This window comes from Clarias gariepinus, chromosome 17 (genome assembly GCF_024256425.1).
Source record: "Clarias gariepinus isolate MV-2021 ecotype Netherlands chromosome 17, CGAR_prim_01v2, whole genome shotgun sequence".
NCBI lineage: Eukaryota > Metazoa > Chordata > Actinopteri > Siluriformes > Clariidae > Clarias > Clarias gariepinus.
Genome location: NC_071116.1, coordinates 20,767,501 through 20,780,000, shown reverse-complemented (window position 1 = coordinate 20,780,000; position 12,500 = coordinate 20,767,501). Strand labels below are relative to the sequence as shown.

Below are 12,500 nucleotides of genomic sequence, written 5' to 3'. Positions count from 1 at the left end.
CTTGTTTGTATGAGGGGATTCAAAAGCACAGGTCTTAGCAGAGGATGGTTTCGATCCATCGACCTCTGGGTTATGGGCCCAGCACGCTTCCGCTGCGCCACTCTGCTAGCCACAACCACCCCAGATGGGACTCAAACCCACAATCCCTGGCTTAGGAGGCCAGTGCCTTATCCATTAGGCCAACTGGATTACGCAACTCAGGCTCACCATCAGATTATGTGGAGACACAAAACTCACCATGGGTGCATATAAGATGCTAAATAGGGTTTCCCACCTGGAGTAGCCTACTACCATGAAGGGTTTCACCAACATTGTGGGAATTTTAAGTCCAGTTATGATTGAATTATGTGATCCACACGAAAAATGCTTATAGTTTGTTTCATTTCAAATTTCAATAGAAATAACCAAAACTGAGACAGTGAAAAATTAAAAAATGTTTAGTACAATTCAGAGAAGAGGAGCTAGGAAGTGTCTAGTTGTGAATCTCCCTGTTTTCAGGAGACCCTTTGCTGTAAATGAACACTACAGGATCATTGACCTTGTTTGTATGAGGGGATTCAAAAGCACAGGTCTTAGCAGAGGATGGTTTCGATCCATCGACCTCTGGGTTATGGGCCCAGCACGCTTCCGCTGCGCCACTCTGCTAGCCACAACCACCCCAGATGGGACTCGAACCCACAATCCCTGGCTTAGGAGGCCAGTGCCTTATCCATTAGGCCACTGGGGCTCAGCCGCTGCTGCAGCAACTCAAACGCGCTCAACTGGATTACACAACTCAGGCTCACCATCAGATTATGTGGAGACACAAAACTCACCATGGGTGCATATAAGATGCTAAATAGGGTTTCCCACCTGGAGTAGCCTGCTACCATGAAGGGTTTCACCAACATTGTGGGAATTTTAAGTCCAGTTATGATTGAATTATGTGATCCACACGAAAAATGCTTATAGTTTGTTTCATTTCAAATTTCAAAAGAAATAACCAAAACTGAGACAGTGAAAAATTAAAAAATGTTTAGTACAATTCAGAGAAGAGGAGCTAGGAAGTGTCTAGTTGTGAATCTCCCTGTTCTCAGGAGACCCTTTGCTGTAAATGAACACTACAGGATCATTGACCTTGTTTGTATGAGGGGATTCAAAAGCACAGGTCTTAGCAGAGGATGGTTTCGATCCATCGACCTCTGGGTTATGGGCCCAGCACGCTTCCGCTGCGCCACTCTGCCAACCACAACCACCCCAGATGGGACTCGAACCCACAATCCCTGGCTTAGGAGGCCAGTGCCTTATCCATTAGGCCACTGGGGCTCAGCCGCTGCTGCAGCAACTCAAACGCGCTTAACTGGATTACACAACTCAGGCTCACCATCAGATTATGTGGAGACACAAAACTCACCATGGGTGCATATAAGATGCTAAATAGGGTTTCCCACCTGGAGTAGCCTGCTACCATGAAGGGTTTCACCAACATTGTGGGAATTTTAAGTCCAGTTATGATTGAATTATGTGATCCACACGAAAAATGCTTATAGTTTGTTTTATTTCAAATTTCAATAGAAATAACAAAAACTAACCCAGTGAAAAATTAAAAAATGTTTAGTACAGTTCAGAGAAGAGGAGCTAGGAAGTGTCTAGTTGTGAATCTCCCTGTTCTCAGGAGACCCTTTGCTGTAAATGAACACTACAGGATCATTGACCTTGTTTGTATGAGGGGATTCAAAAGCACAGGTCTTAGCAGAGGATGGTTTCGATCCATCGACCTCTGGGTTATGGGCCCAGCACGCTTCCGCTGCGCCACTCTGCTAGCCACAACCACCCCAGACGGGACTCGAACCCACAATCCCTGGCTTAGGAGGCCAGTGCCTTATCCATTAGGCCAACTGGATTACGCAACTCAGGCTCACCATCAGATTATGTGGAGACACAAAACTCACCATGGGTGCATATAAGAGGCTAAATAGGGTTTCCCACCTGGAGTAGCCTGCTACCATGAAGGGTTTCACCAACATTGTGGGAATTTTAAGTCCAGTTATGATTGAATTATGTGATCCACACGAAAAATGCTTATAGTTTGTTTCATTTCAAATTTCAATAGAAATAACAAAAACTGAGACAGTGAAAAATTAAAAAATGTTCAGTACAGTTCAGAGAAGAGGAGCTAGGAAGTGTCTAGTTGTGAATCTCCCTGTTCTCAGGAGACCCTTTGCTGTAAATGAACACTACAGGATCATTGACCTTGTTTGTATGAGGGGATTCAAAAGCACAGGTCTTAGCAGAGGATGGTTTCGATCCATCGACCTCTGGGTTATGGGCCCAGCACGCTTCCGCTGCGCCACTCTGCTAGCCACAACCACCCCAGATGGGACTCGAACCCACAATCCCTGGCTTAGGAGGCCAGTGCCTTATCCATTAGGCCACTGGGGCTCAGCCGCTGCTGCAGCAACTCAAACGCGATCAACTGGATTACACAACTCAGGCTCACCATCAGATTATGTGGAGAAACAAAACTCACCATGGGTGCATATAAGATGCTAAATAGGGTTTCCCACCTGGAGTAGCCTGCTACCATGAAGGGTTTCACCAACATTGTGGGAATTTTAAGTCCAGTTATGATTGAATTATGTGATCCACACGAAAAATGCTTATAGTTTGTTTTATTTCAAATTTCAATAGAAATAACAAAAACTAACCCAGTGAAAAATTAAAAAGTGTTTAGTACAGTTCAGAGAAGAGGAGCTAGGAAGTGTCTAGTTGTGAATCTCCCTGTTCTCAGGAGACCCTTTGCTGTAAATGAACACTACAGGATCATTGACCTTGTTTGTATAAGGGGATTCAAAAGCACAGGTCTTAGCAGAGGATGGTTTCGATCCATCGACCTCTGGGTTATGGGCCCAGCACGCTTCCGCTGCGCCACTCTGCTAGCCACACCCACCCCAGATGGGACTCGAACCCACAATCCCTGGCTTAGGAGGCCAGTGCCTTATCCATTAGGCCACTGGGGCTCAGCCGCTGCTGCAGCAACTCAAACGCGATCAACTGGATTACACAACTCAGGCTCACCATCAGATTATGTGGAGAAACAAAACTCACCATGGGTGCATATAAGATGCTAAATAGGGTTTCCCACCTGGAGTAGCCTGCTACCATGAAGGGTTTCACCAACATTGTGGGAATTTTAAGTCCAGTTATGATTGAATTATGTGATCCACACGAAAAATGCTTATAGTTTGTTTTATTTCAAATTTCAATAGAAATAACAAAAACTAACCCAGTGAAAAATTAAAAAGTGTTTAGTACAGTTCAGAGAAGAGGAGCTAGGAAGTGTCTAGTTGTGAATCTCCCTGTTCTCAGGAGACCCTTTGCTGTAAATGAACACTACAGGATCATTGACCTTGTTTGTATGAGGGGATTCAAAAGCACAGGTCTTAGCAGAGGATGGTTTCGATCCATCGACCTCTGGGTTATGGGCCCAGCACGCTTCCGCTGCGCCACTCTGCTAGCCACACCCACCCCAGATGGGACTCGAACCCACAATCCCTGGCTTAGGAGGCCAGTGCCTTATCCATTAGGCCAACTGGATTACACAACTCAGGCTCACCATCAGATTATGTGGAGACACAAAACTCACCATGGGTGCATATAAGATGCTAAATAGGGTTTCCCACCTGGAGTAGCCTGCTACCATGAAGGGTTTCACCAACATTGTGGGAATTTTAAGTCCAGTTATGATTGAATTATGTGATCCACACGAAAAATGCTTATAGTTTGTTTCATTTCAAATTTCAATAGAAATAACAAAAACTGAGACAGTGAAAAATTAAAAAATGTTTAGTACAGTTCAGAGAAGAAGAGCTAGGAAGTGTCTAGTTGTGAATCGCCCTGTTCTCAGGAGACCCTTTGCTGTAAATGAACACTACAGGATCATTGACCTTGTTTGTATGAGGGGATTCAAAAGCACAGGTCTTAGCAGAGGATGGTTTCGATCCATCGACCTCTGGGTTATGGGCCCAGCACGCTTCCGCTGCGCCACTCTGCTAGCCACAACCACCCCAGATGGGACTCGAACCCACAATCCCTGGCTTAGGAGGCCAGTGCCTTATCCATTAGGCCACTGGGGCTCAGCCGCTGCTGCAGCAACTCAAACGCGATCAACTGGATTACACAACTCAGGCTCACCATCAGATTATGTGGAGAAACAAAACTCACCATGGGTGCATATAAGATGCTAAATAGGGTTTCCCACCTGGAGTAGCCTGCTACCATGAAGGGTTTCACCAACATTGTGGGAATTTTAAGTCCAGTTATGATTGAATTATGTGATCCACACGAAAAATGCTTATAGTTTGTTTTATTTCTAATTTCAATAGAAATAACAAAAACTAACCCAGTGAAAAATTAAAAAATGTTTAGTACAGTTCAGAGAAGAGAGCTAGGAAGTGTCTAGTTGTGAATCTCCCTGTTCTCAGGAGACCCTTTGCTGTAAATGAACACTACAGGATCATTGACCTTGTTTGTATGAGGGGATTCAAAAGCACAGGTCTTAGCAGAGGATGGTTTCGATCCATCGACCTCTGGGTTATGGGCCCAGCACGCTTCCGCTGCGCCACTCTGCTAGCCACAACCACCCCAGACGGGACTCGAACCCACAATCCCTGGCTTAGGAGGCCAGTGCCTTATCCATTAGGCCAACTGGATTAGGCAACTCAGGCTCACCATCAGATTATGTGGAGACACAAAACTCACCATGGGTGCATATAAGATGCTAAATAGGGTTTCCCACCTGGAGTAGCCTGCTACCATGAAGGGTTTCACCAACATTGTGGGAATTTTAAGTCCAGTTATGATTGAATTATGTGATCCACACGAAAAATGCTTATAGTTTGTTTCATTTCAAATTTCAATAGAAATAACCAAAACTGAGACAGTGAAAAATTAAAAAATGTTCAGTACAGTTCAGAGAAGAGGAGCTAGGAAGTGTCTAGTTGTGAATCTCCCTGTTCTCAGGAGACCCTTTGCTGTAAATGAACACTACAGGATCATTGACCTTGTTTGTATGAGGGGATTCAAAAGCACAGGTCTTAGCAGAGGATGGTTTCGATCCATCGACCTCTGGGTTATGGGCCCAGCACGCTTCCGCTGCGCCACTCTGCTAGCCACAACCACCCCAGATGGGACTCGAACCCACAATCCCTGGCTTAGGAGGCCAGTGCCTTATCCATTAGGCCACTGGGGCTCAACCGCTGCTGCAGCAACTCAAACGCGATCAACTGGATTACACAACTCAGGCTCACCATCAGATTATGTGGAGACACAAAACTCACCATGGGTGCATATAAGATGCTAAATAGGGTTTCCCACCTGGAGTAGCCTGCTACCATGAAGGGTTTCACCAACATTGTGGGAATTTTAAGTCCAGTTATGATTGAATTATGTGATCCACACGAAAAATGCTTATAGTTTGTTTTATTTTAAATTTCAATAGAAATAACAAAAACTAACCCAGTGAAAAATTAAAAAATGTTTAGTACAGTTCAGAGAAGAGGAGCTAGGAAGTGTCTAGTTGTGAATCTCCCTGTTCTCAGGAGACCCTTTGCTGTAAATGAACACTACAGGATCATTGACCTTGTTTGTATGAGGGGATTCAAAAGCACAGGTCTTAGCAGAGGATGGTTTCGATCCATCGACCTCTGGGTTATGGGCCCAGGACGCTTCCGCTGCGCCACTCTGCTAGCCACAACCATCTGGATGGGACTCGAACCCACAATCCCTGGCTTAGGAGGCCAGTGCCTTATCCATTAGGCCACTGGGGCTCAGCCGCTGCTGCAGCAACTCAAACGCGCTCAACTGGATTACACAACTCAGGCTCACCATCAGATTATGTGGAGACACAAAACTCACCATGGGTGCATATAAGATGCTAAATAGGGTTTCCCACCTGGAGTATCCTGCTACCATGAAGGGTTTCAGCAACATTGTGGGAATTTTAAGTCCAGTTATGATTGAATTATGTGATCCACACGAAAAATGCTTATAGTTTGTTTCATTTCAAATTTCAATAGAAATAACCAAAACTGAGACAGTGAAAAATTAAAAAATGTTTAGTACAATTCAGAGAAGAGGAGCTAGGAAGTGTCTAGTTGTGAATCTCCCTGTTCTCAGGAGACCCTTTGCTGTAAATGAACACTACAGGATCATTGACCTTGTTTGTATGAGGGGATTCAAAAGCACAGGTCTTAGCAGAGGATGGTTTCGATCCATCGACCTCTGGGTTATGGGCCCAGCACGCTTCCGCTGCGCCACTTTGCTAGCCACAACCATCTGGATGGGACTCGAACCCACAATCCCTGGCTTAGGAGGCCAGTGCCTTATCCATTAGGCCACTGGGGCTCAGCCGCTGCTTCAGCAACTCAAACGCGATCAACTGGATTACACAACTCAGGCTCACCATCAGATTATGTGGAGAAACAAAACTCACCATGGGTGCATATAAGATGCTAAATAGGGTTTCCCACCTGGAGTAGCCTGCTACCATGAAGGGTTTCACCAACATTGTGGGAATTTTAAGTCCAGTTATGATTGAATTATGTGATCCACACGAAAAATGCTTATAGTTTGTTTCATTTCAAATTTCAATAGAAATAACAAAAACTAACCCAGTGAAAAATTAAAAAGTGTTTAGTACAGTTCAGAGAAGAGGAGCTTGGAAGTGTCTAGTTGTGAATCTCCCTGTTCTCAGGAGACCCTTTGCTGTAAATGAACACTACAGGATCATTGACCTTGTTTGTATGAGGGGATTCAAAAGCACAGGTCTTAGCAGAGGATGGTTTCGATCCATCGACCTCTGGGTTATGGGCCCAGCACGCTTCCGCTGCGCCACTCTGCTAGCCACACCCACCCCAGATGGGACTCGAACCCACAATCCCTGGCTTAGGAGGCCAGTGCCTTATCCATTAGGCCAACTGGATTACACAACTCAGGCTCACCATCAGATTATGTGGAGACACAAAACTCACCATGGGTGCATATAAGATGCTAAATAGGGTTTCCCACCTGGAGTAGCCTGCTACCATGAAGGGTTTCACCAACATTGTGGGAATTTTAAGTCCAGTTATGATTGAATTATGTGATCCACACGAAAAATGCTTATAGTTTGTTTCATTTCAAATTTCAATAGAAATAACAAAAACTGAGACAGTGAAAAATTAAAAAATGTTTAGTACAGTTCAGAGAAGAAGAGCTAGGAAGTGTCTAGTTGTGAATCGCCCTGTTCTCAGGAGACCCTTTGCTGTAAATGAACACTACAGGATCATTGACCTTGTTTGTATGAGGGGATTCAAAAGCACAGGTCTTAGCAGAGGATGGTTTCGATCCATCGACCTCTGGGTTATGGGCCCAGCACGCTTCCGCTGCGCCACTCTGCTAGCCACAACCACCCCAGATGGGACTCGAACCCACAATCCCTGGCTTAGGAGGCCAGTGCCTTATCCATTAGGCCACTGGGGCTCAGCCGCTGCTGCAGCAACTCAAACGCGATCAACTGGATTACACAACTCAGGCTCACCATCAGATTATGTGGAGAAACAAAACTCACCATGGGTGCATATAAGATGCTAAATAGGGTTTCCCACCTGGAGTAGCCTGCTACCATGAAGGGTTTCACCAACATTGTGGGAATTTTAAGTCCAGTTATGATTGAATTATGTGATCCACACGAAAAATGCTTATAGTTTGTTTTATTTCTAATTTCAATAGAAATAACAAAAACTAACCCAGTGAAAAATTAAAAAATGTTTAGTACAGTTCAGAGAAGAGAGCTAGGAAGTGTCTAGTTGTGAATCTCCCTGTTCTCAGGAGACCCTTTGCTGTAAATGAACACTACAGGATCATTGACCTTGTTTGTATGAGGGGATTCAAAAGCACAGGTCTTAGCAGAGGATGGTTTCGATCCATCGACCTCTGGGTTATGGGCCCAGCACGCTTCCGCTGCGCCACTCTGCCAGCCACAACCACCCCAGATGGGACTCGAACCCACAATCCCTGGCTTAGGAGGCCAGTGCCTTATCCATTAGGCCAACTGGATTACACAACTCAGGCTCACCATCAGATTATGTGGAGACACAAAACTCACCATGGGTGCATATAAGATGCTAAATAGGGTTTCCCACCTGGAGTAGCCTGCTACCATGAAGGGTTTCACCAACATTGTGGGAATTTTAAGTCCAGTTATGATTGAATTATGTGATCCACACGAAAAATGCTTATAGTTTGTTTCATTTCAAAATTCAATAGAAATAACCAAAACTGAGACACTGAAAAATTAAAAAATGTTTAGTACAATTCAGAGAAGAGGAGCTAGGAAGTGTCTAGTTGTGAATCTCCCTGTTCTCAGGAGACCCTTTGCTGTAAATGAACACTACAGGATCATTGACCTTGTTTGTATGAGGGGATTCAAAAGCACAGGTCTTAGCAGAGGATGGTTTCGATCCATCGACCTCTGGGTTATGGGCCCAGCACGCTTCCGCTGCGCCACTCTGCTAGCCACAACCACCCCAGATGGGACTCGAACCCACAATCCCTGGCTTAGGAGGCCAGTGCCTTATCCATTAGGCCACTGGGGCTCAGCCGCTGCTGCAGCAACTCAAACGCGATCAACTGGATTACACAACTCAACGCTCACCATCAGATTATGTGGAGAAACAAAACTCACCATGGGTGCATATAAGATGCTAAATAGGGTTTCCCACCTGGAGTAGCCTGCTACCATGAAGGGTTTCACCAACATTGTGGGAATTTTAAGTCCAGCTATGATTGAATTATGTGATCCACACGAAAAATGCTTATAGTTTGTTTCATTTCAAATTTCAATAGAAATAACCAAAACTGAGACAGTGAAAAATTAAAAAATGTTTAGTACAGTTCAGAGAAGAGGAGCTAGGAAGTGTCTAGTTGTGAATCTCCCTGTTCTCAGGAGACCCTTTGCTGTAAATGAACACTACAGGATCATTGACCTTGTTTGTATGAGGGGATTCAAAAGCACAGGTCTTAGCAGAGGATGGTTTCGATCCATCGACCTCTGGGTTATGGGCCCAGCACGCTTCCGCTGCGCCACTCTGCTAGCCACAACCACCCCAGATGGGACTCGAACGCACAATCCCTGGCTTAGGAGGCCAGTGCCCTATCCATTAGGCCACTGGGGCTCAGCCGCTGCTGCAGCAACTCAAACGCGATCAACTGGATTACACAACTCAGGCTCACCATCAGATTATGTGGAGAAACAAAACTCACCATGGGTGCATATAAGATGCTAAATAGGGTTTCCCACCTGGAGTAGCCTGCTACCATGAAGGGTTTCACCAACATTGTGGGAATTTTAAGTCCAGTTATGATTGAATTATGTGATCCACACGAAAAATGCTTATAGTTTGTTTCATTTCAAATTTCAATAGAAATAACAAAAACTAACCCAGTGAAAAATAAAAAAATGTTTAGTACAGTTCAGAGAAGAGGAGCTAGGAAGTGTCTAGTTGTGAATCTCCCTGTTCTCAGGAGACCCTTTGCTGTAAATGAACACTACAGGATCATTGACCTTGTTTGTATAAGGGGATTCAAAAGCACAGGTCTTAGCAGAGGATGGTTTCGATCCATCGACCTCTGGGTTATGGGCCCAGCACGCTTCCGCTGCGCCACTCTGCTAGCCACAACCACCCCAGATGGGACTCGAACCCACAATCCCTGGCTTAGGAGGCCAGTGCCTTATCCATTAGGCCACTGGGGCTCAGCCGCTGCTGCAGCAACTCAAACGCGATCAACTGGATTACACAACTCAGGCTCACCATCAGATTATGTGGAGACACAAAACTCACCATGGGTGCATATAAGATGCTAAATAGGGTTTCCCACCTGGAGTAGCCTGCTACCATGAAGGGTTTCACCAACATTGTGGGAATTTTAAGTCCAGTTATGATTGAATTATGTGATCCACACGAAAAATGCTTATAGTTTGTTTCATTTCAAATTTCAATAGAAATAACAAAAACTAACCCAGTGAAAAATAAAAAAATGTTTAGTACAGTTCAGAGAAGAGGAGCTAGGAAGTGTCTAGTTGTGAATCTCCCTGTTCTCAGGAGACCCTTTGCTGTAAATGAACACTACAGGATCATTGACCTTGTTTGTATAAGGGGATTCAAAAGCACAGGTCTTAGCAGAGGATGGTTTCGATCCATCGACCTCTGGGTTATGGGCCCAGCACGCTTCCGCTGCGCCACTCTGCTAGCCACAACCACCCCAGATGGGACTCGAACCCACAATCCCTGGCTTAGGAGGCCAGTGCCTTATCCATTAGGCCAACTGGATTACACAACTCAGGCTCACCATCAGATTATGTGGAGACACAAAACTCACCATGGGTGCATATAAGATGCTAAATAGGGTTTCCCACCTGGAGTAGCCTGCTACCATGAAGGGTTTCACCAACATTGTGGGAATTTTAAGTCCAGTTATGATTGAATTATGTGATCCACACGAAAAATGCTTATAGTTTGTTTCATTTCAAATTTCAATAGAAATAACAAAAACTGAGACAGTGAAAAATTAAAAAATGTTTAGTACAGTTCAGAGAAGAAGAGCTAGGAAGTGTCTAGTTGTGAATCGCCCTGTTCTCAGGAGACCCTTTGCTGTAAATGAACACTACAGGATCATTGACCTTGTTTGTATGAGGGGAATTCAAAAGCACAGGTCTTAGCAGAGGATGGTTTCGATCCATCGACCTCTGGGTTATGGGCCCAGCACGCTTCCGCTGCGCCACTCTGCTAGCCACAACCACCCCAGATGGGACTCGAACCCACAATCCCTGGCTTAGGAGGCCAGTGCCTTATCCATTAGGCCACTGGGGCTCAGCCGCTGCTGCAGCAACTCAAACGCGATCAACTGGATTACACAACTCAACGCTCACCATCAGATTATGTGGAGAAACAAAACTCACCATGGGTGCATATAAGATGCTAAATAGGGTTTCCCACCTGGAGTAGCCTGCTACCATGAAGGGTTTCACCAACATTGTGGGAATTTTAAGTCCAGTTATGATTGAATTATGTGATCCACACGAAAAATGCTTATAGTTTGTTTCATTTCAAATTTCAATAGAAATAACCAAAACTGAGACAGTGAAAAATTAAAAAATGTTTAGTACAATTCAGAGAAGAGGAGCTAGGAAGTGTCTAGTTGTGAATCTCCCTGTTCTCAGGAGACCCTTTGCTGTAAATGAACACTACAGGATCATTGACCTTGTTTGTATGAGGGGATTCAAAAGCACAGGTCTTAGCAGAGGATGGTTTCGATCCATCGACCTCTGGGTTATGGGCCCAGCACGCTTCCGCTGCGCCACTCTGCTAGCCACAACCACCCCAGATGGGACTCGAACCCACAATCCCTGGCTTAGGAGGCCAGTGCCTTATCCATTAGGCCACTGGGGCTCAGCCGCTGCTGCAGCAACTCAAACGCGATCAACTGGATTACACAACTCAGGCTCACCATCAGATTATGTGGAGACACAAAACTCACCATGGGTGCATATAAGATGCTAAATAGGGTTTCCCACCTGGAGTAGCCTGCTACCATGAAGGGTTTCACCAACATTGTGGGAATTTTAAGTCCAGTTATGATTGAATTATGTGATCCACACGAAAAATGCTTATAGTTTGTTTTATTTTAAATTTCAATAGAAATAACAAAAACTAACCCAGTGAAAAATTAAAAAATGTTTAGTACAGTTCAGAGAAGAGGAGCTAGGAAGTGTCTAGTTGTGAATCTCCCTGTTCTCAGGAGACCCTTTGCTGTAAATTAACACTACAGGATCATTGACCTTGTTTGTATGAGGGGATTCAAAAGCACAGGTCTTAGCAGAGGATGGTTTCGATCCATCGACCTCTGGGTTATGGGCCCAGGACGCTTCCGCTGCGCCACTCTGCTAGCCACAACCATCTGGATGGGACTCGAACCCACAATCCCTGGCTTAGGAGGCCAGTGCCTTATCCATTAGGCCACTGGGGCTCAGCCGCTGCTGCAGCAACTCAAACGCGATCAACTGGATTACACAACTCAGGCTCACCATCAGATTATGTGGAGAAACAAAACTCACCATGGGTGCATATAAGATGCTAAATAGGGTTTCCCACCTGGAGTAGCCTGCTACCATGAAGGGTTTCACCAACATTGTGGGAATTTTAAGTCCAGTTATGATTGAATTATGTGATCCACACGAAAAATGCTTATAGTTTGTTTTATTTCAAATTTCAATAGAAATAACAAAAACTAACCCAGTGAAAAATTAAAAAATGTTTAGTACAGTTCAGAGAAGAGGAGCTAGGAAGAGTCTAGTTGTGAATCTCCCTGTTCTCAGGAGACCCTTTGCTGTAAATGAACACTACAGGATCATTGACCTTGTTTGTATGAGGGGATTCAAAAGCACAGGTCTTAGCAGAGGATGGTTTCGATCCATCGACCTC

General features: G+C 44.8%; 12 non-coding genes across 12 annotated transcripts; all 12 read right to left on the bottom strand.

Moving 5' to 3' along the window:
• Window positions 1–654: 654 nt before the first annotated feature.
• Window positions 655–727, bottom strand: trnar-ccu (transfer RNA arginine (anticodon CCU)). The gene has a single exon. It is a non-coding gene; the product is annotated as a tRNA-Arg (tRNA).
• A 505-nt stretch (window positions 728–1,232) lies between these two features.
• Window positions 1,233–1,305, bottom strand: trnar-ccu (transfer RNA arginine (anticodon CCU)). The gene has a single exon. It is a non-coding gene; the product is annotated as a tRNA-Arg (tRNA).
• Window positions 1,306–2,348: 1,043 nt separating this feature from the next.
• Window positions 2,349–2,421, bottom strand: trnar-ccu (transfer RNA arginine (anticodon CCU)). The gene has a single exon. It is a non-coding gene; the product is annotated as a tRNA-Arg (tRNA).
• A 505-nt stretch (window positions 2,422–2,926) lies between these two features.
• trnar-ccu (transfer RNA arginine (anticodon CCU)) lies at window positions 2,927–2,999 on the bottom strand. The gene has a single exon. It is a non-coding gene; the product is annotated as a tRNA-Arg (tRNA).
• A 1,043-nt stretch (window positions 3,000–4,042) lies between these two features.
• trnar-ccu (transfer RNA arginine (anticodon CCU)) lies at window positions 4,043–4,115 on the bottom strand. The gene has a single exon. It is a non-coding gene; the product is annotated as a tRNA-Arg (tRNA).
• A 1,042-nt stretch (window positions 4,116–5,157) lies between these two features.
• On the bottom strand, window positions 5,158–5,230 carry trnar-ccu (transfer RNA arginine (anticodon CCU)). The gene has a single exon. It is a non-coding gene; the product is annotated as a tRNA-Arg (tRNA).
• A 2,197-nt stretch (window positions 5,231–7,427) lies between these two features.
• Window positions 7,428–7,500, bottom strand: trnar-ccu (transfer RNA arginine (anticodon CCU)). The gene has a single exon. It is a non-coding gene; the product is annotated as a tRNA-Arg (tRNA).
• Window positions 7,501–8,542: 1,042 nt separating this feature from the next.
• trnar-ccu (transfer RNA arginine (anticodon CCU)) lies at window positions 8,543–8,615 on the bottom strand. Its single transcript has one exon. It is a non-coding gene; the product is annotated as a tRNA-Arg (tRNA).
• Window positions 8,616–9,121: 506 nt separating this feature from the next.
• Window positions 9,122–9,194, bottom strand: trnar-ccu (transfer RNA arginine (anticodon CCU)). Its single transcript has one exon. It is a non-coding gene; the product is annotated as a tRNA-Arg (tRNA).
• Window positions 9,195–9,699: 505 nt separating this feature from the next.
• trnar-ccu (transfer RNA arginine (anticodon CCU)) lies at window positions 9,700–9,772 on the bottom strand. The gene has a single exon. It is a non-coding gene; the product is annotated as a tRNA-Arg (tRNA).
• A 1,044-nt stretch (window positions 9,773–10,816) lies between these two features.
• trnar-ccu (transfer RNA arginine (anticodon CCU)) lies at window positions 10,817–10,889 on the bottom strand. The gene has a single exon. It is a non-coding gene; the product is annotated as a tRNA-Arg (tRNA).
• A 506-nt stretch (window positions 10,890–11,395) lies between these two features.
• On the bottom strand, window positions 11,396–11,468 carry trnar-ccu (transfer RNA arginine (anticodon CCU)). The gene has a single exon. It is a non-coding gene; the product is annotated as a tRNA-Arg (tRNA).
• Window positions 11,469–12,500: the final 1,032 nt, after the last annotated feature.